Consider the following 21,110-nt stretch of genomic DNA (forward strand, 5'->3'; position numbering starts at 1 on the left):
TGTTGTTGTTGAGTCTCATCAGCTCTTTGTAGATTTTTGTGATCAATCCTTTATCATTAGTGTTGTGTGCAAAAATGTTCTCCCAGTCGGTGGGGCTTCTCTTTGCTTTTGTTATTGTCTCTTTTGCTGTGCAGAAGCTCTTTAATTTGATGTAGTCCCAGCTGTTGATCTTTGCCTTCACTATCACTGCTTTGGGTGATGTGTCTGTAAAGATGTCTTTGATGTGCATATCATGTAGTGTTTCCCCTGTATTTCCTTCTATGTATTTTATGTTTTCAGGTCTTATGTCTAGTTCTTTAATCCGTTTTGAGTTGATTTTTGTGTATGGTGTGAGGTAGTGGTCAAGTTTCATTCTTTTGCATGTAGCGACCCAGTTTTCCCAGCACCATTTATTGAACAAACTTTCTTTGCTCCAATGCATAGTCTTTGCTCCTTTGTCAAAGATTAGTTGACCATAAATCTGTGGTTTTATTTCTGGATTTTCTATTCGATTCCATTGGTCTGTGTGTCTGTTCTTGTTCCAATACCATGCAGTTTTGATGATTATGGCTTTGTAGTAGTGTTTGAAGTCTGGGCATGTGATGCCTCCATTCCCTTCTTTTTTTTTTTCAGGAGAGCTTTGGCTATTTGGGGTTTTTGGTGATTCCATATGAATTTCATCAATATTTGTTCTATTTCTTTGAAGAATGACATTGAAATTTTTATTGGAATAGCATTGAATCTGTATGTTGCTTTTGGTAGGATGGCCATTTTAATAATGTTTATCCTTCCAATCCATGAGCAGAGGCTGTCTTTCCATTTCTTTGTGTCTTCTTCTATTTCTTTCAACAGTGTTTTATAGTTTTCTTTGTATAGGTCCTTTACCTCTTTTGTTAGATTTATTCCCAAGTATTTGATTTTTTTTTGTTTCGATAATAAAAGGGATGGTTTTTTTTTTATTTCTTCTTCTTCAGATTTATTGTTTATGTATAGGAAGGCTACTGACTTTTGCATGTTGATTTTGTATCCTGCCACTTTACTGAACCGATTGATGAGTTGAATTAGTTTTTCTGTGGAGTTTTTGGGGTTTTCTATGTGTATTATCATATCGTCTGCAAATAGCCACACTTTATTCTTATCTTCAAGATTGTTGTAGTTACTCTAGGTCATTTGCTTTTTCCATCTAAATGGAAAGATTTTTTTTAACTTGTTGCATTTAGTTTGTAGATTTAGGAAAGGCTACTATCGTACCAGTATTGAATCCTCCAGTCTAGTCCATTAATGTGGTATATCTTTTCTTTGATTAGGTATTCTTTATTTTCTCTAAGCAATGTTTAGCAGTTTTCAGTTTAGAAATTTATTCCTCTATTGTGTTTTGGTAATTAATCATTTTAATATGTTCTTTGAAATTGCCAGTGTTAATTGGAATTGCTACCAACTACATAGGACAGTTTCACTATTTTCACATTTCCTGAAAAATAAAATTTGAGAATGAACTTTGGGTTTTGCCAGTTGAATGTTATCTTATTTTAATTTTAATTTGTTTTTATTTTATTGTGAATTTGAGCATCTTATCATATGTGTGAAAGTTTTCTGTTTCTTCTGTGAGCATGTTCATGTTCTTCGCTAACTTTTCTCTAAGACTGCCGTCATTTTCTAGTTGATCTTCAGGAGCTCTTTATTAAAAAATAGCCTTTGTATGTGTCCTTTATTTCCCTTAGATTTTTGTCGTTTAACTTTGTTAATTTTTCATTTACCATACAACAAATTCTGAAGTATGTAGCAATTTTCTTTTTATTTCTGGGTTTCAAGATCATACTGAGAATATCTTTACTAAACTTATGATTATAAAACAATCCTGTGTTTTCTTTGTGGAATTTTATGGTTTCATTTTTTTACTTTTCAGCCATTTACCATCTGTAATTTATTTGTGGTGCGATTTAATATAAAATACGTGACAAAATATTTTTTTTATAGAAGGTTACTCATTGCCCGAACAATTCATCATTTCCCCACATGACCATAGTATTACATAATAAACTCCTGTATATAGTTTTTCTATTTCTAAACTTTGCATTTGTGCATAAGTAGTACCATGCTGATTTAATCATGCCGGTTTAAAATATGCTCTAATATCTTTTAAAGATATTGGTAGTTGCATGCTCTCTTTCCCCCTTCCCTTTCTCTCTCTCTCCCTCCCTCACTTCCTCTCTCCCCCTCAAATGTACACACACACCATATCTTTTCAGGGTTAGTTGATTTACATTTTATTTAAAAATTCTAAAAATGAAGAACAGATGTTAAATATGATTGGATTCTTTTTTCACACCACCAGGGATGATCATGTGAGTTTTCTCCTTTAATCTTTTGATATGATGAGATATTTATAATAGCAGGCTTCCTTTTGTATGAACACAATTTTGTAGTGTTTTTATGTGTGTTTTTATGCATTTATGTGCTTCTAGATTTGTTTACTTATATTTTATTTAGGAATTTCTCACAAAAACTCAAGTGAACTTAAGGCTGTCATTGTCAGATTTTGATATTAATGTTTTTCTGACTTCATAAAAATAATTGAAAATTTATAATTTCCTTAATCTGGAACAATTTCAAGAGTATTTGAGATATATATTTTTAAAAGGTTTGTTAGAACCTACCTGAGATTCTTAGCCTGATCCTCTCTAGTGGAGAGATGGTGGGAGTAGTTCTTTGACATCTTTGTCTTCGTCTCATGCAATTATTTGTTTTGATTTTCTAACATTTCTTTGGCCTTTTGTTTCATAATTTTTATTTCCTAGAAAAATCATCCATTTCACTCAGGTTTTCAAGTTTGTATAGTCAAGTAAAAGAGTCTTTTATAGTCTTTTCAATGTTTCTATATGTGGCTAATTACCCATTCTGATTTTCCATTTATATACTTGTGTTTTTCCTTCCCCTGCATTTAAATTAACTGATAGTTTTAAATTAACTGATAGTTTATCTTTTTAAGTGGTTTTATTAAGATATAACACATCATAAAGCTACCCATTTAAAACATACACGCAACTAGTTCTTAGGTTACTCGGAGTTGTGAAAACATCACCACAATTTTAGAACAATTAATCATCTCAAAATAAGACCACATAATCATCACTATGCATTTTCCCCAGCCTTCCCCCAACCTCCAGCGGTAGGTAAATTCAAATCTACTCTCTGCCTCTGTAAGTTTGCATCTTGTTGACATTTCATATAAATGGAATCATACAATATATTGTCTTTTGTGGCTGCTTTCTTTTGGTGATTACAATATTTTCAAGTTTCACATGTTATGCCATGTACTAATAAATCATTCCTTCTTATAGTCAAATAATAATCATTTTATGGCTATACCACAAAGTATCTTTTCTCAGTTGATGGGCATTTGGATTGTACCCACTGTTGACTATTACGAATTGCTTCTGTGAATATTGTCATTTCTTTGGGGTAGGTCCTAAGATTTATTTTATTTATATATATATATATATATATATGCATATTTACATTTACAAATAATTAGCATATAGAGTCTTTTGTGTATGGTATGTAGTTTGGCTTTCCTTGCAAAAATGCCATATCTCTATTTCTTTTCTATTCTTCATTGCCCAGGCAAAGGAGTTCTTTGTCATTAATATATTATTAAATTAATATAAATATAAATTTATATTTATAAAATATAAATTAAAAAAATATATATATTTTAATGAAGTACCATCGTTTTATATCTTGTTGATTATTTCACAGTATAGAATTTCTCCCCTTAGGTGTGGTCATCATTGTCCTCCCAACACCAAAACACCCATAATCCTACACAGTTGTCCACTGTGCCCTCCTTTCCCTTCTATTGTCTCCCCTCCACCTTTCCTTTTCCTTCCCCTCCCCTCTTTCAAGGGTCAGTTTCAAAGTTTGTCTTTGTCTAATCCTTCATTTGATTTCTCTATATTCCCACTGTAAGTGAAACTATCCAGTATTTATCTTTCTCCTTCTGGCTTGTTTCACTTAGGATAATCCCTTCTAATTCCATCAATGTTGCCACAAATGGCATGAGTTTATCGCTTTTGATTGCTGAGTTATATTCCATTGTGTATGTATACCACATCTTCTTAATCCACTCATCTGTTTTGTGGCATTTAGGTTGTTTCCATATTTTGGCTATTGTAAATAGTGCTGCTGTAAACATGGAAGGGCAGCTTACATTTCAAATTAATGTTTTTGTCTTGTTTGGTAGATACCTAGGAGTAAAATTGCTGGGTGCTATGACAGATACATTTTTAATCCTTTGAGGAATCTCCACACTTCTTTCCATAGGGGTTGGACCAGTCTACATTCCCACTAACACTGTGAAGGTGTTCTCTACACCCTCGCCAGCAATTGTTTCTGGTTTTCTGGAAATGCCTGGGCATTTTATTGCTATTTTTTTTCAGAGATGTAATTATTGTTTTTGCTTCTTGTAGTGCACCATATGTTTTTGTGGTTGTGTTCTTGACACTTTAAAGATCTGTCCCTTCAGGCTTTCTTGCTTATGTTAACCCTAAATTTTGACATCTGTTAATCATACAGATTGGTTTGGATTATAGATATTTCTTTGTTCGTTTAAACAAAAATGGATTTTGAATTCTCATGTTGCTCATGTTCTTAGTAGATTGATACCTGAAAGAAAAGGCACTTTAACACCAGAAGTGTCTTCCTTAAATTGGTTCTAATAATTTAATCAAATAGAATGGTTGAGAAATTATGTGGAATCAAATGTCAAAAATAATTGTTTTACTAAAAAGACAATATAAAGAACCAAAGACTATTAGTATCGCCATCCTGAATCTATACATTGATCTGTTTTGAAACTTAACTGAAATTCTTAGAAATATGAATATTAGACAAAATGTTGGAATATTTCAGCTTAATTTATGTCATTCTGAATTATTATGTTCATCATCTTGGACAAGTGACTTGACTAGTTTAAGCCTAGGTTTCCTCATCTACAAATGGGAATAGTAATAGAGTTTTTTATCTGTTGTCTAGTAAGCATACAATAAAAAATTACTGTATTTGAATATCATAGACTGTATAGTAACTTCAAGTTCCTCTAAAATCTTTTTTTTTTTTGAGTAAGAACTTTTAAGAAATTGATGACATCAAGAAGGCTGAATATAATATATGAAGATCATATTATTGTGTTGTAAAAGGGTCATGTCTGGGTAAATTTTGACTTTTATAATAGACTAAATCTCTACAAGTTCTCCATGCCTGCACATTTCTCTCCCTTTAAACATTAAACTCCAAATTTTCAACCCTTTTTTAATTTAGTATAACAGTTTATTACTATAGTATTCAGACTATAAAAAATTGCATATCCTAGAGAGACTATATTTATCTTTGAATTTTTGTGTCCTAGATGTACAATAATATACTTTTTTAGCATCCCTTTTCAATTTGCGTTTATTCTCATTTGACCTCATTTAATTATGAAAATCTGGGCCATGAAGTAAAGGATGTTTGATAAAACAACTGACTCAGACATATGGATCCCTCAAAAATCTGAATTTAAATTCTATAGGAGCTTTACCCTGGAAACCAAAATTAATCAAACCCAGGTTTTCTGACTAAGTTGGGTGGTATCTTAATGAAAAAATAGCCACTTGTGATGAGTATCATATGATTTAATGATCCATTGTTACCCCCTTGATAACAATATGGAGTTTAGAATAGTTTCTAAAATACCCATGAAAGAACTTAATAATATGTAAAAGGTTATATTTTGACACCAGGAAAGTTACTTAAACTTTAGTGAGACTCCATTTTCTCAAATTTTTAAAAACGATAACAGTTTTTAATTGTTCAACTTAGTTCATCATGACAAGAATTTATCAAAAGACTACTATGGGCTAGATAATGGAATTAAAATGTTTTGTAATCTGAAAAAGCAAATGAACTTCATAGGAGAAATTGTTTTGTAAGCTTTAAAAAGTACATATAAACTCTATGACTATTATTCTTGCATACTGAGCTGTTAACAAAAAAATAATTGCTCCTTCTCAAATGAGATCTCAAGTATAATAATTGTGCTTTTAAGTGTCTGTGAAAGTATTGGCTGACATGCTATTCCCATTCAACCCACAAGTTCTTCTATCCACCCACTCTTCTATCCACTTGCTGGATGTTCTAAGCACCAGACATAATTGACTCTACATGTCTGTTCATAGCTTGTAGATCCTCAAGGATATCACTTCTAGACAGACACTGGGTGAATGGCTTGAAGGGCATAGTTGTTTGAAGTCTTCTTGGCCATGGTTGTTGATAGGACTGGCTGAACACTTTTAGAAGGAACTACCCAGTTTCTTCTTCCAGATACAATTTTTGACAATATGGAGTCTGATGAGAAATTTTTGCTAACCTTTGCTTCATTCTGTTTTGATGCTTAAGGATAGTGATGTAGAATAGTTTTGTGATCAAAACTAGGAATTTACAAATAGAAAATTCTGGTAAGAGCTCTTTGTACTTTCTTTATCAGAGTCTTCTCTACTTTCAGTGTGTGTGTGTGTGTGTGTGTGTGTGTGTGTGTGTGTATTGGTGTACTATGTGATTATGTTGGCATCTGGATTTGAATGAGTTCCAACACTAATTAACTTCAATCTCTTTTAAGGCATTGTTTATATATTTATAAAATGGTCTACTTCCTAGTTTGGAGTGGGGGGGTGGTTGCAGTGAGCATCAGAATTCATCTGTATGAATTGGCTTGCAAATGAACATAGACTAGATAGATCATGTTAATTCCCTTTTCCTTAATTCTGAGGTAGTAAGTAGAATGCGTATGTGCAATCAGAAGAACAGGGCTCAAATACTGACCCTGATGTATGAGTTTTGTGACCTGTAAAGTTATTGAGTCTCGTAGGGTTTCTTTGCCCCTGTGAAAGAGTCACAACATTCTCTGCCAGGCCTTGAGTGCTGTCACTAGGATCAAATGAGATAATGTCTTTAGTAAAAATGTATTTTGTTGTAAGATATATTGTGTTGTTAGTATTAATTATTCAATAATACTTCACTCATGTTTATTAAAGAGAGTGGTAGTGTGGAGAGATCCCAGGATTGTGTTAGAAAGTCCTGCTGGCTTTGCTTCCACGTTACTCTGTGGCACATTACCCAGTCTCTTGGAACTTCAGTTTTCTCAGGTGTTAAACAGAATTAAAAAATAGGATTGTTCTAAAAACTAAAGAGAGAACTTGTGGGAAAGCGCCTAAGAAGTTTTTGGCATTTGGTGGGTTTTCAGTAAATACTGGTTGATTTTGGTTGAATACAGTGGTATTTAGATCTCCTAATAGCATTTGAAAAGGTACATTTAAACTGGCAGTATTTACAAATCTTTTTTGTTCTCCTTAGTTCCCATATAATTTGCCATGTGAAATGTTTCCACATGCTGGAAGTTGGTCTTCATATTTCTGTAAGGAAAACGTGGCATAGTGGTGAGGCTGCATATAAATGTGGGGTACATCATGTGTAAATGTTTGAATGCCATCTCCTCGGAGACGCCTGTAAACAATTTTCCAGGCCCATGACCTTATTCCTGAAACTGAGCAAGGGATTCCATTAGTAAACATTTGGTTTAGTGTGAATTCAACTTTCATTGATACTTTTGGTACTTAGGCTATGACAATATGCTAATGTAGCTTTACAGATTAGGCATCATTTCTTGCATCTCAGTATATTCTCAGTGTTAGTTCTTTTGTGCCCCTCAAATTCACAAGGTCAGAAAGATGTTTATAACTTACTTCTTATTTCACAACTTTCAGACCTGAATAATAAGCTCTTGGAGGTAAGCTTTAGTGAAGTAACCATGAGTTTCTACTACATTCTGTGTTTTAGCCTGTATGAGCATGAAAACATGAATAAAAATATAGATCAACAACTATATAGTACCAACTAATGCACATATTCTTCTTCAGAGTCTTGGTTGAGGCCCAACAACCTTCATTTTATCAAACTTCCCAAGTTATTTTGGTGATGGTTGTGTACCAGCTTTATTTTCAGATACACAGGTCTATAGCTATGCCTCCTAACAGAGTACTAAGTACAGTAAAAACGCAAGGTCATGGTTGATGTAAAGTGTTGAAAATACCCAGTGGAATCTGCATTGCTTCCTCAATTTGTTACGAGTCTCTGCTTTTCTCTGGAAGTCTGTCCACTAAGTTCATGGTAGCACTAGTTTTCTGAGGACTTTCAACTGTCCTGGGAGAGTGTCAGACCACTTGGCATGAAAAAGGATTCCCAATTTAATAACGAGATGTCTCAAAAAGCTAATGCTAATCAGTTTCCAAATCTGATGTCAGATTAGTTTACTTAGTACCTATTTCCAGTACTTTTCTCTCAAACTTAGCAGGACTATAGGGGTGGAAAGTTAAACTGTACATTCTGAGATTCCCATGCAACTAAGATTTAATAGATTACCTGGATTCTGCTAAGCATATACTACTATGGGAAACATGGAGAACAGAGTATGAGATAAGACCTTACTACTGAAGTATTTGCTTCTCTTGGGGCAGCTGTGGTAGTGATTTTGTTTGTCTATTTTTGTTTCGGCATGGCTGCTGAGAAGCAGGTGACAATAATAAGGAGATAGCTGCCAGGTGCTATAGAATTCAGTTGTGTGGTTGTACATTTCTCCTGGCTGTATAATCCTAGGTTGGGTAACAGTGCCTTCCAATAAATTCTGTGAGCTCTCATTACCCAGTAATATACAGATCATTCTGTTTAAGTCAGATATCATGGCCTCTGTTGTCTGCAACTAAGCTGCCTTTATGTTAGCTAGATTGAAAGCATGTAAGTTTAAAGCAGTAATATTTCCTCTGCCCACCTGCACTGACATGTCTTCTCTCTCCTCCCTTGCTGCAAATAACAACCCCTAGGTTGTGCTGGAGTAAACAATTCACCTCCTTGGATGTGTGATACAGAATCCCAGCCCAGGCATGCTGATATCTTAGCTTCTTTCTCTGAATTTGGATATAAAAGATTGCTGATTGTTGTGTGCATTCATTCTAAGGGTGTAATCTATGCTTTTCTAGGCATTATTTTTCACTGTATCTTTTATTTAGGAAGGAATATTCTCTTCCCTCATTTTCCCCAATTCATCCCAAGGAAATGAACCCTTTATAAAATTGGGAGAATTTTATAATTGTGGATATGCAATGGCTTCAGAAATCATATAGAACAATAATCATAGAATAATACCAACAGTAATATAATAATATTAAGTATATTTATCATAATACCAAAAACTACAGTGTCTTGAGTAATTGCTCTTCCATAGACCAAATGCTAGGATTTTGCATAAGTATCTTCTTTAATAATTGGCGAAGTCTCAGACTGTCCCATAACCCCTATCCAGTTTCATTTTTCTGCACATATTTTTGCAACTCAGCAACCTCAGATCATGAGAGGTAATTTTGTACTATCCATAAATGTTATTCTTTAATTTCCAATTCTTCTCATAGACAGTGTGTGAATATATTTCATATATATATTTTTAAGCAACATGAATGTAACTGGCAGGCAACCTTCCCAGATATGCCCTAACAAAATGAATGTTATTTATGTTCCTGTCTATCTTGCGAATCAGTCTTGGTTGCTTGTGTTGGTTGGCAACTATCAACGTGACCTGCAAAAAGAATTGTCACTACTATGGTCTCAGATGGATTGATGATTGTGTTTGGACAGTGCCTGGAACATAGTAGGTGTTCAACACCTGGTTTTGCTGGGTGGGATCCTAAGAGACATGAGGTTGACTGCAGGCCGCTATCAAGGATATTGTGTGCCCTTGGTGGTTGCCTAAACAGGTCTGTTCTGGGATGTCGCTTCCTGCTGTGAGGCATGTATTTCGATTTGCAGAAACATTTCACTCTCTCTGTCTTTTGCTATTCAAAGGTCACCTGAAATACAAAGTTTTTATTAGATGTAGTGAAAGGATATACATTTCCCTTTGTGCTCTCTGCCAAAGGGAGAATGCCTTTCTTATTAGCAAGGGAATGGATTCTTTCTGCACTTAACTCTGTAGAGTGTGCTCTCTCTCTCTCTCTCTCTCACACACACACACACACACACACACTCACACACACACACACATACACTTAGTACCGCTCTCCCTTACACACACAGTATTGTCTTTCCCCAAAGGGAAATAATGGAAGTATCTATTTTTCTGCTTGTTTATTTTACTTTGAGGGAGAGGGGTGGAGAGTTCCACCAGTCAACAGATGGAAATATAAACTCATAAAGAATTTGCCCGATGGAATCATGGCTGCCATCTCTCTTCTGCAGAGTACTTTTAAATTATTCTGGGGTCGTGCCTCACCACTTCTTTCCCTCAGTTATATGAATGACACTATAGCAATAACAGAAGTAGAGGAAGGAGAGCAAAATTACATTTGGCTTTTATTCTGCAAGTCTGAGATTCTGGTCAAAAAGTGACCCATGGCTGACATGAAGCTCTTCTGGTAAGAATTTTGCAATTTCTCTTTGGTTCTTTATTCATATACCAAGAACAGGAGAAGTCTACTTTTTTTTTAATTTGTTGTTATTGAGACTTTGAGAACTTCCCCAGCTCAAATCACACTGATTTGCGTTTTTTCTCAGAAGAGAAGGTGGAGCATAGGGGAACCTCAGCTGATGACGACTGAGCTCACAAATCTGGATGAATTCATGTAATTCCTAGAGTTGTGCTAACATTACCAGCTACTATTGTAATATGGTGCTCACTTGCACCAGCTTGCCAGTGGGTTTAGGAAACTTCTGAGCTGTATTCAGCTGGAATTGGCTGATTACTTGTGCAACCATTCATGCTGTTAAGATCATTTTTACAGCATCTTTTACAAAAGAAAGAAGAATACATAGAGAAAACTTCTGATCTTGAAGAATAATTATGATTTCTTTTCTATCCTCTTCTAAATGATTTTATACTTAGAATCATACTTAGGTTACAGCAAATCACTCATATCAGTTAATTTTCTGAGCTTGTCTTTCAAAGGAAAATTTTCAAAATCTATAAATTTGAGAGTGGTGGCATAGTAGCCAAGGACAGACTCAAGTATACCATTGATGGAATAAGGGGTTGAAAACCAAGGTGAGGTACAACATAGCTGGGCATAAAGTCCCTTCATTCAATGAGAACATTAATGACCCAAGTTCTGAATAGTGCAGATATGACTTAATTGTGGTTCTTAAGAAAAATGCCGAGGAGGATTGGATTGACTGTGAGGTCATTATCAATCAGTTTAATGTGGCAGTAGACTATAAACTCCTCGAGGTTAAAAGCATGTTTTTGAGTTACTGCCTATGTTGAGCATAGTTTTTTTGGAAATATTAGTAATAAAAATGTGTATTGTGGAATATGATCGCTAAATATGATGTTAAAGTTCTAGAACAAGAACTCAAAACAGTGATCAAAAGAAACAAGAGGAATATGATGAGGATGCAGAATATGCAGAAACCATATTACAAAAGAAAGGGGGGTTTAGTTTGCTTGGCAAAGTAGAGGTTTAATAAGGGGAAGCTGTATGACAGTTGTATTTAATTTTTGTAGAGGGTAAGTTTATTTTATCTTCAGAGAATAAATTATTTTCAATTGCAAAATCAGCAGAGAGACAATTTTTTCTTAAATATGAGGAAGAATTTTGAATCATATATGGCAGAAGCTGCTATTTGTTCTCTAGTTTCTACAATCTTTTAATTTCATTGTAGTAGAATCTTCAGCTTTACTGATTAGCCTATGATGGTCTAGAATAAATATTTCCTCTTAGCATGCTTGGAATGTAACTGAGTTCTCATTAACTGGAATTGAGCAGGAATGATGTGTGAAACTTTTGGTAGATCCTGAAAAGAAAAGGGTGTGCCTCCTCCCTCACTTTTTCTAACTTAGTTGGGTTGTATATTCATGTGACAATAATAGATAGAAAAATGCCTGTACCATAAGACAGAAGTTGTGTTTTAAAGATAATATGGTGAAAGATAGATAGATCCAGGGTCTTGAATGACTGTAGAGTTACCATATCAGATTGACCATCTACCCAGATGTTAATCACTAGATTGTTAAAATCACTATTATTTTGGGTCTCTCGATAACACCAGGAGAACCAGCCCCTCTTCTGTACATTCTTTCCAAGACATGTCTTGGAAAACAGTGACATTTTATTAGCTGGTGAGGTCCATACAAAAGTACTATGGAGGAAAGTGTTTCATAGAATGTGTGATCAGAGAAAATACCTTGTATGATAATTCCCATTTTAGATATAGAGCATTTGAATAATACTGGAGAAGCTCAAGACAGTTCAATACATTTCAGAAAGCTACTTCTTTTCTGATTAAAATTGTAATAAGAAATAGAAAATTGAGTTATGTGAGAGTTAACTAAAGGAACTGGGGATATTTTTGCCCCCAGAAAAGATAAGCTTTAGAGGGCTGGCTTGGAAGCTTATGAGAGCTTTTACCGCTTTGCTGGTGGGCTGAGAGTCACACAAAGTAAATTACTCTACTTGGTCTTCAGAGGATAGAATTTAGGCCATTGGGTGGAAACACCAGGATCACAGTTGGAATTGTGACTGGTTGGATGCTTCTTTTCAGCTAATATAAATGTCAAGCAAGCCTCAGACCTTTTACATTGGATTTTACTTTGAACCTGGACATGGCCCATTCTTCCTACTTACTAAGATGAAAAATTCAAGAGATGATATTTTGGAAGAAAATTATAAACATTTCTGTGGGTTTACCTTGAATGCACGATCTTCATTTCGACTGTTAATAGTTCCAATCTAGAGTTTTATGACTATGTCACTGAGTTTAGTAGGTGTCATACCCTGGGACATTTTAGATAAATCCATATGTTTATCAGATGTCAGTAATACATCTTTCAAGCACTAAGTGCAAAGAATTATAGTAATGAACTTTCTTGACCAAATCAAAAATCTACTATTAACATAGAGACTGGAAAAAAGACACTGACAGGCCCCCATTGCCATCTTTACAGCCAAGTTTTCAGGTATTATGTACAGTAAGGAAGATAAATTCTCAAAAAACTTTAACTTGGATAGGAACTTTAACCCAAGGGAGGAATACAGATTCATCAGCAAATGGTAGTAAACATGTATAGAATGATTACTTAATCCTAGTAAATATTCTTAGTACCTTATAGTGTTGTCTCCTGTAACTAAGTTGTCTTAGTACCTTATAATGTTGTCTCCTTATAGTGTTGTCTCCTGTAACAAATTAGACAGGTAGTTTTCTTACCTCCATCTTACAGAAAAGCATACTGAAGAGCAGAAAGATGAGAGATGTGCTTGAACTTATACATGTGATGATGTTAAAAGATTAGACAAGTGTTTTGCTTCCAGGCACTGAATTATTAATCAGGGGTGGAGGTGAGGATAGACTGCTCATGTGCAGAAGAGTATTTTATAACTGTGATTGTTTAGTCACAGTCCTTTTTTATTATTTGCATGTTCTTTACATAAAATGTGCCCTTTGTTGCCTGCACTCAGGCAGACCTCTCCTTCCATTTCCCTTGGTATTTCTGCTACTAACCACTACATCTGCTGCTTTCCTGGATTGATGCTGCACATGGCAGAAAGGTAAAAGGACTTTGGGAGCCTGAAGGAAATCAATCAATCAATCAATCAATCAATCAATTCAGAGGATTCAAAGAAGAGGAGTTGACACTAAGCTAGACCTTAAATGATAAATGGAAGTTTTCTAAGCAAAGTGGGTGAGAGTTGAGGGGCATAGGTAAAGGTCCTCCATGCAGAAGGAACTGCTTGAGCAAAAGCATGGAGACACAGTATGTGCTGAAACTGACAAATAGTTTGGTGTTACACTATCCAGAAGTAAGAGACAAGAGCAAGCAGAGGCTGGTCTAGGCATGCATGCCCATACTAGCCTAAGAAACTTGAACTTCATCCTGAATCTAGTGGGGATTGTTGAGGAAGTTTGAATATGATTGTCATGTGCAGATTGGAGTTTTAGCAAATCACATTGACGGATGGATGGAAGGAAGACAAGACCAAAGACAGAAACCTGTTTTATCTAGCTGTCTCTGAATCCTACTCCTCTCCAGGTTACCCTCCTATGTTATCATCATGACGTCTTAGAACAGGAAGTCAGAAAGTATCTGGATAGCAAACAGATACACCTTCAAAGATGCCACAGTACTGGCTGAGGAGCTGTTGCTCAGAGCATATGTTGCCAAGGAGAGCCGGGACAATCATGGTTAATTTGGGGAAGGCAGAGCATCTGAATAAAAGCATGTCTGCGAACTAACTGTGTCAGCTTCTCACTCCAGCCGATTACAAATTACTCAGTCTCTGGCAGAGGTGTACTTGCTGTCTATTTCATGTGGTAACACTGGATTTGCAACATGAAACACTAGTGTTAGCTAAGGGTATAGCTAGCAATTTGAAATTGGTACACACAGCAGTCAATCTATTGCTCCCCATCCCCATAGTTCCCCAAAGTAGGCTTGCCATTAAACACAGTGTGAGATCCTGCTATTCTACGTATAGCCTGCTGCACGCCCTCCATCCTCTCCCCTCTCCACTTTTCTGTCTCTGCTACTGACACAGAAGAAATAATACAAACTGGCATTTGGATAGGGCTTTTAAGTTTACTTTTTTGTCCGGCCTCTTTGCTTTCTCATCTCTTCAGAGTGTGTAGGACAAGAGGGGAGGGTATGGCCAAAGAGAAGGGGCAGCGGGAGGAAAGCAGTAAAGGAAAATAATTGTCTCTACCTGAGCAGACAGTTTATTATCTTCATTAAGGACTAACAAGGATGAAACAGGGAAGTCGGCTAAGTTCATTTTGACAAGCACTTATTGAACTCTGATGCCAGTCTCTGGAAACCCAAAATCATGAAGACAGGTTCCCTACCATCAGGTGGAGACACTATGCAAAATGACAGAGGCTTAGGATTAGGACAGAAGCAGCAACAACGAGGGACTTGAGCACTCAGAGGGTAGTGGGGGAGAGAGAGCATCATAAAGAGGGGTTTCTGGCTGGAAAATTCCTCAGACATACATCAGGGAAGAGAAGATATTCCAGACAGAGAGGGCATTGTGAGCATCAATAGAGAAGCAGGAACAGCATTGCCTGAACCCAGAACAGCAAGTGGTGGCACGATAGGAGTGGCCATTGTGAGGTTTGGTGAAGTAGCATGAGATGAGAGCTCAGAGAGTAGAGCAAAGGCAGGGAACATGGTGCTGGAATCTATAGGGCCTTCCTAAAGAAATGGGAGCTAATAAGGGTTTTCAAGTGGGGTGCTGTCATGACCAGATACACGTTTCTAAGAGACTCCTTTTGTGGCAATATTGGGGGACTGGTTCTAGAGGGGAAAGATTGACAACAGGAAGATAGGAGGTCTGAATGAATATGTTTCTAATAGAGATGCCCACGGGAGATGGGTTTAGAAACAGAGCTGACAACTGTCATGGGTAATGATGTTAATGCCTTTCAATTATTTACTGTTTTTCAAATTACAAAGAAAAACACATCCTTTGTTTTTCTCTTCATCTTCCATATAAAGACACAGCTGTAGCATTGTGGCTACTTCTACCATCTCTGGGTCAGGCACCCTGAATGTAAATCTCAGTTCTACTGCTCAGTGGTTGTGGATTTTTTGCACAAGGAACATAACTTCTTAATACCTTATTTATAAAACAGATATATAATGATGTCAGACTTTTGTGCCGTAGTTGCTAGACAACAATTGGTGGATATGTATTTCGGCTTCACCATGTTCTAGCTTTGTAACTTTGGACAATTCACTTAATATTTAAAGCAGGCTTTACATTTCCTATATGAATAACTGAATATCCTATCTTTGCCTTATTTCCTAATGGACATCTTCCAACTAACTGTAGTTTGGGGTTCTAAGCACAGAGGATCCATAATTAAAATGATAATTGCTTCAAATTTGCATGTTACTTTGCATTAAAAAATAGTATTCATTTCCTCATTGACACCTGCCTAGCCTCTGAGTCTTTCTGTGAAGTCACCAGTGAATTCATAGTCACTCAAATATCCCAGCAGCTCGAATTGACAAATGAATGGTCATTGTTTATCTTGCATTTCCTTGTCAACACATGTTGGAGAGACAGCTATTATGCAGTGGAAATTGCCTGGAATGAAGAGTTGGAAAACCTGGATTTAAATCTCACTACTGTCATTTATAGGACAGGTGACCTGATAAATTGCTTAACTCTTTTGAGACTCTAGAATCGCATGTGGAAACATCATATGTGAAAGTGCATGTATAGCAGGCTCAAGTGAAGCCTTGAAGGGCAGGGAAGATCCAAAAAAAAGGGAAATGAGAAGGGAAGATTTTCTAGGAAAAAACAGTGACTCTGTTGGCTTTCACTTAATTATGCTATTCTCTATAAGTTCAACCTGGGAACAAGAAATTCTCTGATATTGGAAACTTCCAAATCCAATATTTTTTAAAATCTAAGAGGAAGTCAGGAAGCCTTCTTTAAGGCAGTTTTCATTAACACTTCCCTCTTTTTTCCTCTTGTTGGGTGCAAAAGAATCTGGCATGTTAATTTTGGAGTCACTGAATCTGAGTTCAAATTTCAGCTATGCTGCATTCTAATTATGTGATCTTGGATAATGCAGTTAACCTCTCGGGACCTCCAGCTTCTCCAGGCATCATAAACTTGTTGAGAGACTTCCTACACAAATGACTGTGGACCTCCCAGCATAGATCCTGGCATATCGCAAAATCGCCCTGTTTCATTTGTTCTGAGTTTCCTTCTTTCTTTCCTTCCATCCATCAGTTGGTCTGTCTTTCTTCTCCCTTGTTGAATCCTCTGACCCACTGCTCCTTCGATGAAATGGATTCAGTTCTGGAGACAGAATGGTTTACAGTTCATTTCAGGACACAGATATTTTGAGCTGTTTGTTTTCCAGCTTACACTCATGTTTTCCAATTCAGGTTATGTTTCCTGCTGGAAAACTGGGCCCTCACAAGAGCTTTTGGCAGCCACAGACTGATTTGGTTGAGAACCATCCCTTCCTTGGCAGACAATCGAGGAGAGCCACTCTGTGTGTGCGGGCGGTAATTCACACTTCTTCTCTGAGGTTGGACTGCTCGCCAAAGTCACTACCCACACAGCTCCATCTCCCTTGAGATGGAGACATCCTTTTCCAGTTTAATGGTTATATGCTTTCTTGGAAGTGGAATACAGAGGCATTGGAGTAAAACTAAGCTTTGCTCATATCCTCTGTCAGAAGCTGGGAATGGACAAATGGATCTTTGAGACTCTGTAAAGGGCAAAAAATGAAAGAAAAGATCCCCCTCCCCAGGCCATTAGTGCAATTCTGTGCAAATTGTTCCTAACCTACTGGGATGGCCCCTCACTCCTAGGCCTTGCCTCTCATTAATCTCTGCTGGCTTTGATAATGGATTTATCTGAAACTTAGGTGACCATCCTTGGTGCTGCCTAAACATTATGTCTCATCCACTCAATCAGTTAGATGGCTATACCACCCCCCCCAGAAGATTACCAGTATTTGATTTTGGCTTTTTCATTTTTAGTTCTGCTTTCAATGTACCCATCTGGAGTCTAATTTAACAGCTCTAAAACCATACATGATAATTATACCCCCTCCTCCTCCTGGGTTCATCAGTTCAGGGAAGACCATTGTTAGCTCAGCAGCACAACCTGGAGACCTGGGGCTCATTTCAGACTCTTCCACGTCCCTGTCTGTGCTCTCCACTTAGTCACTTAGACAGTTGGTTGTCTTCAAAATATCTCCTGAGTTTGTTCATCATTTCCCCAATGATCCAGTTCCACTACCCTAGTGTAGACTTTATCATTTACCATTTTGATTATTGCAAAGTCACCCCTGCCTTTTTTTGGTACAGCATCTGATGTAATGTATTCGAAACTTAAATATGATTGTGCTTCTCACTGGCTTAAAATATGTCATTGGTTCTCCAGCCATTAACAGTAGGATTAAGTTGAAATGTAGGAAATGATTTCATCCTCTCTCTCTCAATCTCTTACACTTTGGTTTAAAATTTTGAATTCCAGAACCCTCTGAATAAAGTCATTACTCTTATATCTTTGATCCTGTAATTTCTTCTTCCTGAAAAGTACCACCATATAGTCTGTTATGCTCATTCATTCATTTGAGAAATTATTACTGATTCTAATGCCTGTTGTGAAGAATATTTCTGTTTAAAGCAGAATTTGAAAACATGGGACTCAATAATCCCTAATGTGTTTTCCAGCTTGAAAATCCATGATTCTGTGATAGCTTGCTTTTCACATGCAAGCATGCATGCAAAGGATCAGAGTCACTGTTTATTCTATCCTCATTTTTTTTCTGGGTTCCAGAACAATATCTGCTTTAGAAACGGTGTTGTGGGCTGACAGTGCCCTTTAAAAGAAGTTAGAAATTGAAGATCAAATACATAGAAGTCTCATCAGCACTGTTTGTGGAAATAAGACTCAGAACAGAAAGAGTGGGGGGGGGCATGCCCCAATTTTAGTAGAAAGAGAACGTGTGCTCAGAGATCTCATGGGACTTGACATTTCCATCCATCATGACCAGCCAGCATAGAAGGAGAATGACTTGGTTTAATGCAAATCCTCTGGATCTGGTTAACCATTTGGAAATCATGAATAACAATCACCTTCTCCATTAAGACCCAATTCTTGTCACCAGCCATAATAAATACATATCATATTGCCTGTGCATCAGTATTCCAAGTTTCTTCTGGGACAGTCTCCTGGGAGACACATCCATGTGTGTGTGTGTATTCCTTTGCATGCATGCACGTGCATGCACGTACACACACACACACACACACACAAATTTATATACATTTTGTCTAAAAGCACAAAGTAAGGCTGCTTGATAAATACGGTGATTGTGCTATTGCTCTTTGTCTCAGTATAAAGCACCCTATGCAAACTATGCCTTTAACCTCCCAGGAACACACAGCCATCCCAGAGAGAGTTTAGACATCTAGATCTTGCAAATTTCTGCGCCTTCTTGTTTCTTTACCATCTATGCTCCCTAGCCTTGCTGTGCTCCCTCATTTACCAGACTCCTGCACTTTCCTCTCCCAACACTGGCTCCACAGTTCCAGTTGCCTCATTGTGCAGTCTGACTTCCTACTTTGTGGTTCTGTCACACTCACTTAAACAGTCACCCTCTGTCCAATCCCTGCATCAAGTTTCTCACATGGAAACTCACCCCAGCAGTCACTGCTGGCCTTGCCATAGCCCAGCTGGGTCAGATATTAAATTATTCTCTGCTTGGCTTCAAACTCACTCTTCAGCTCTCAGATTTGTGATGCTGGGACTGGAACTGTACGCCTTATTTCTGCTTTGCCATCTGGCTCTGTGGGAGGTTTTGTCAATGAGGGTGCTGAGTCAGACTACAAGGCAGGAGGAGGCAAAGGGAACTTTATCCTACCTGTTTGCTATCTGTGGGCCCAGGTATGATTCCTTCTTTGCCTCAGTAGTAGCAGCTGCTCATGCAGCAGCTTCTGAGTCCAAAATTTTCAACACATAAAGAGCCAACCCTATAGTAACTTCTTCAGATTTACAAGCAGCTAAACAGAAAACATTCCTCATCATCCCAAATATCTGAGGATCTGGAGTATCCTAGTTCATTAGTGGGAACTTTAGCCATGCTTCTAAATTTTAATTTTAATCTTTTCTCTTTGTTCTCCCATCCCAGAAGTGGTAGCTCCCCCTGCATCTGCTACCTCTGTGAAATCATGCAGTATCTTTTTGCTTTTCCAAATACCTAGTTAACACACTTATTTTTATTAAGTCCTGTCTCTAAAAATGGATGGTGCGGTTTCTTTCTATGGGATACCAGCAATGGATGATATATATAGGAATTCTCTTAAAACTCCAACATTGCACTCACACTTTTGCCTTTTCCCTCCCTCAAATGCTTAGGGGAGTTATGAGTACTAATGCTAGATTCTAAAGGGCTAACCTGGTCTAGGTGCCTATCCCTTTGGCAGTTAAAGAAGGAATATCTGCCTGATGCATTTGGATCCCCCGGCTTCCCGGTAATGTCACCTGATTCAGGCATGGATATTGGTGGGGTGTGGGTTTGGTTCAGGAGCCATGGGCACAATGCTCTCTAGACACTGTGACCAGTTGGGTGGGCAACATGTGCAAGACCTACCTCAGGCTGTTCTTTCTGCCAGTGCTGATGGTACCTATTGCAGAAGGATAGGAAATTTTGTGTTGACACATACTTGCATTTCTACCATTTTAGCCCATAGTTGGGTTGCACTTTTATGCTCACCTTAAAGTTAGGTGTGGCCATGAAAGTTGATTGGCTTTATTTCTCTTGGTATTTAAAACATTTTCTTTTGTACTCAGCATACAGTCAGTTCTTAATTTTTGTCTTCCTTTTATTTGAGGGTTTAATCTATTATATATTACTATAATTATTACAGTTATTGAATTGGATCATTCACCTTACTATTTTTTTCCAGCCATTTTTGTCCCTTTATTCCACTTTTCTTGCCTTGTTTCAAGCTAACCAAACAATTATCAGTATTCAATTTTACTTCATCTAGTGATCTTTTAATAATACCTCTTGTCAAGTTTTGAACTGACCAGTTTTAACTGATGATTGCTATATGCACCTTTAATTTTTCAGTGTTAATTTTTTACTACTTTACATGAAGTGTCCTTGATAGCATAATTCTTTGCATTATTATAAGCATAGTATATACACACCCATTTCATAATTTGTGTGCATTATAAATACCACAGTAAAATATTAGTTATTTTTGTTTAAGCAAAAATCACATGTTTTTGAGGAAAGGAAAAAAGTCAATGAAAATAATACTTCATATTATGCAGTGTTTATTATATTTAGCATTGTGCCTTTTTTGTTTCTCTGTCTGAATTTCTACCTAGTATGACTTCACCTAAACTGAAGAACTTTACTCAGACTATTTTGCACAGTAAATATCCTGGACAGAAATCCTCTCATTGTTTGTTAACCTGAAAATGTCTTTATTTTGCCTGTATATTTTAAGAGTAATTTTACTGGATATAGAATTCTTGGTGGTCAGTCTTATCCTTTCGTTTTATTTAAAGATTTTT

The 21,110-nt window shown here is 36.7% G+C and overlaps 1 long non-coding RNA gene across 2 annotated transcripts in view; it reads left to right on the plus strand.

Moving 5' to 3' along the window:
- Positions 1-21,110, plus strand: part of LOC129144887 (uncharacterized) — a 210,494-nt gene that overhangs the window by 123,152 nt on the left and 66,232 nt on the right. The window lies entirely within an intron of this gene.

Source organism: Talpa occidentalis, unplaced genomic scaffold (assembly GCF_014898055.3).
Source record: "Talpa occidentalis isolate TD23 unplaced genomic scaffold, MPIMG_talOcc4v2.1 talOcc4.7, whole genome shotgun sequence".
Classification (NCBI taxonomy): domain Eukaryota; kingdom Metazoa; phylum Chordata; class Mammalia; order Eulipotyphla; family Talpidae; genus Talpa; species Talpa occidentalis.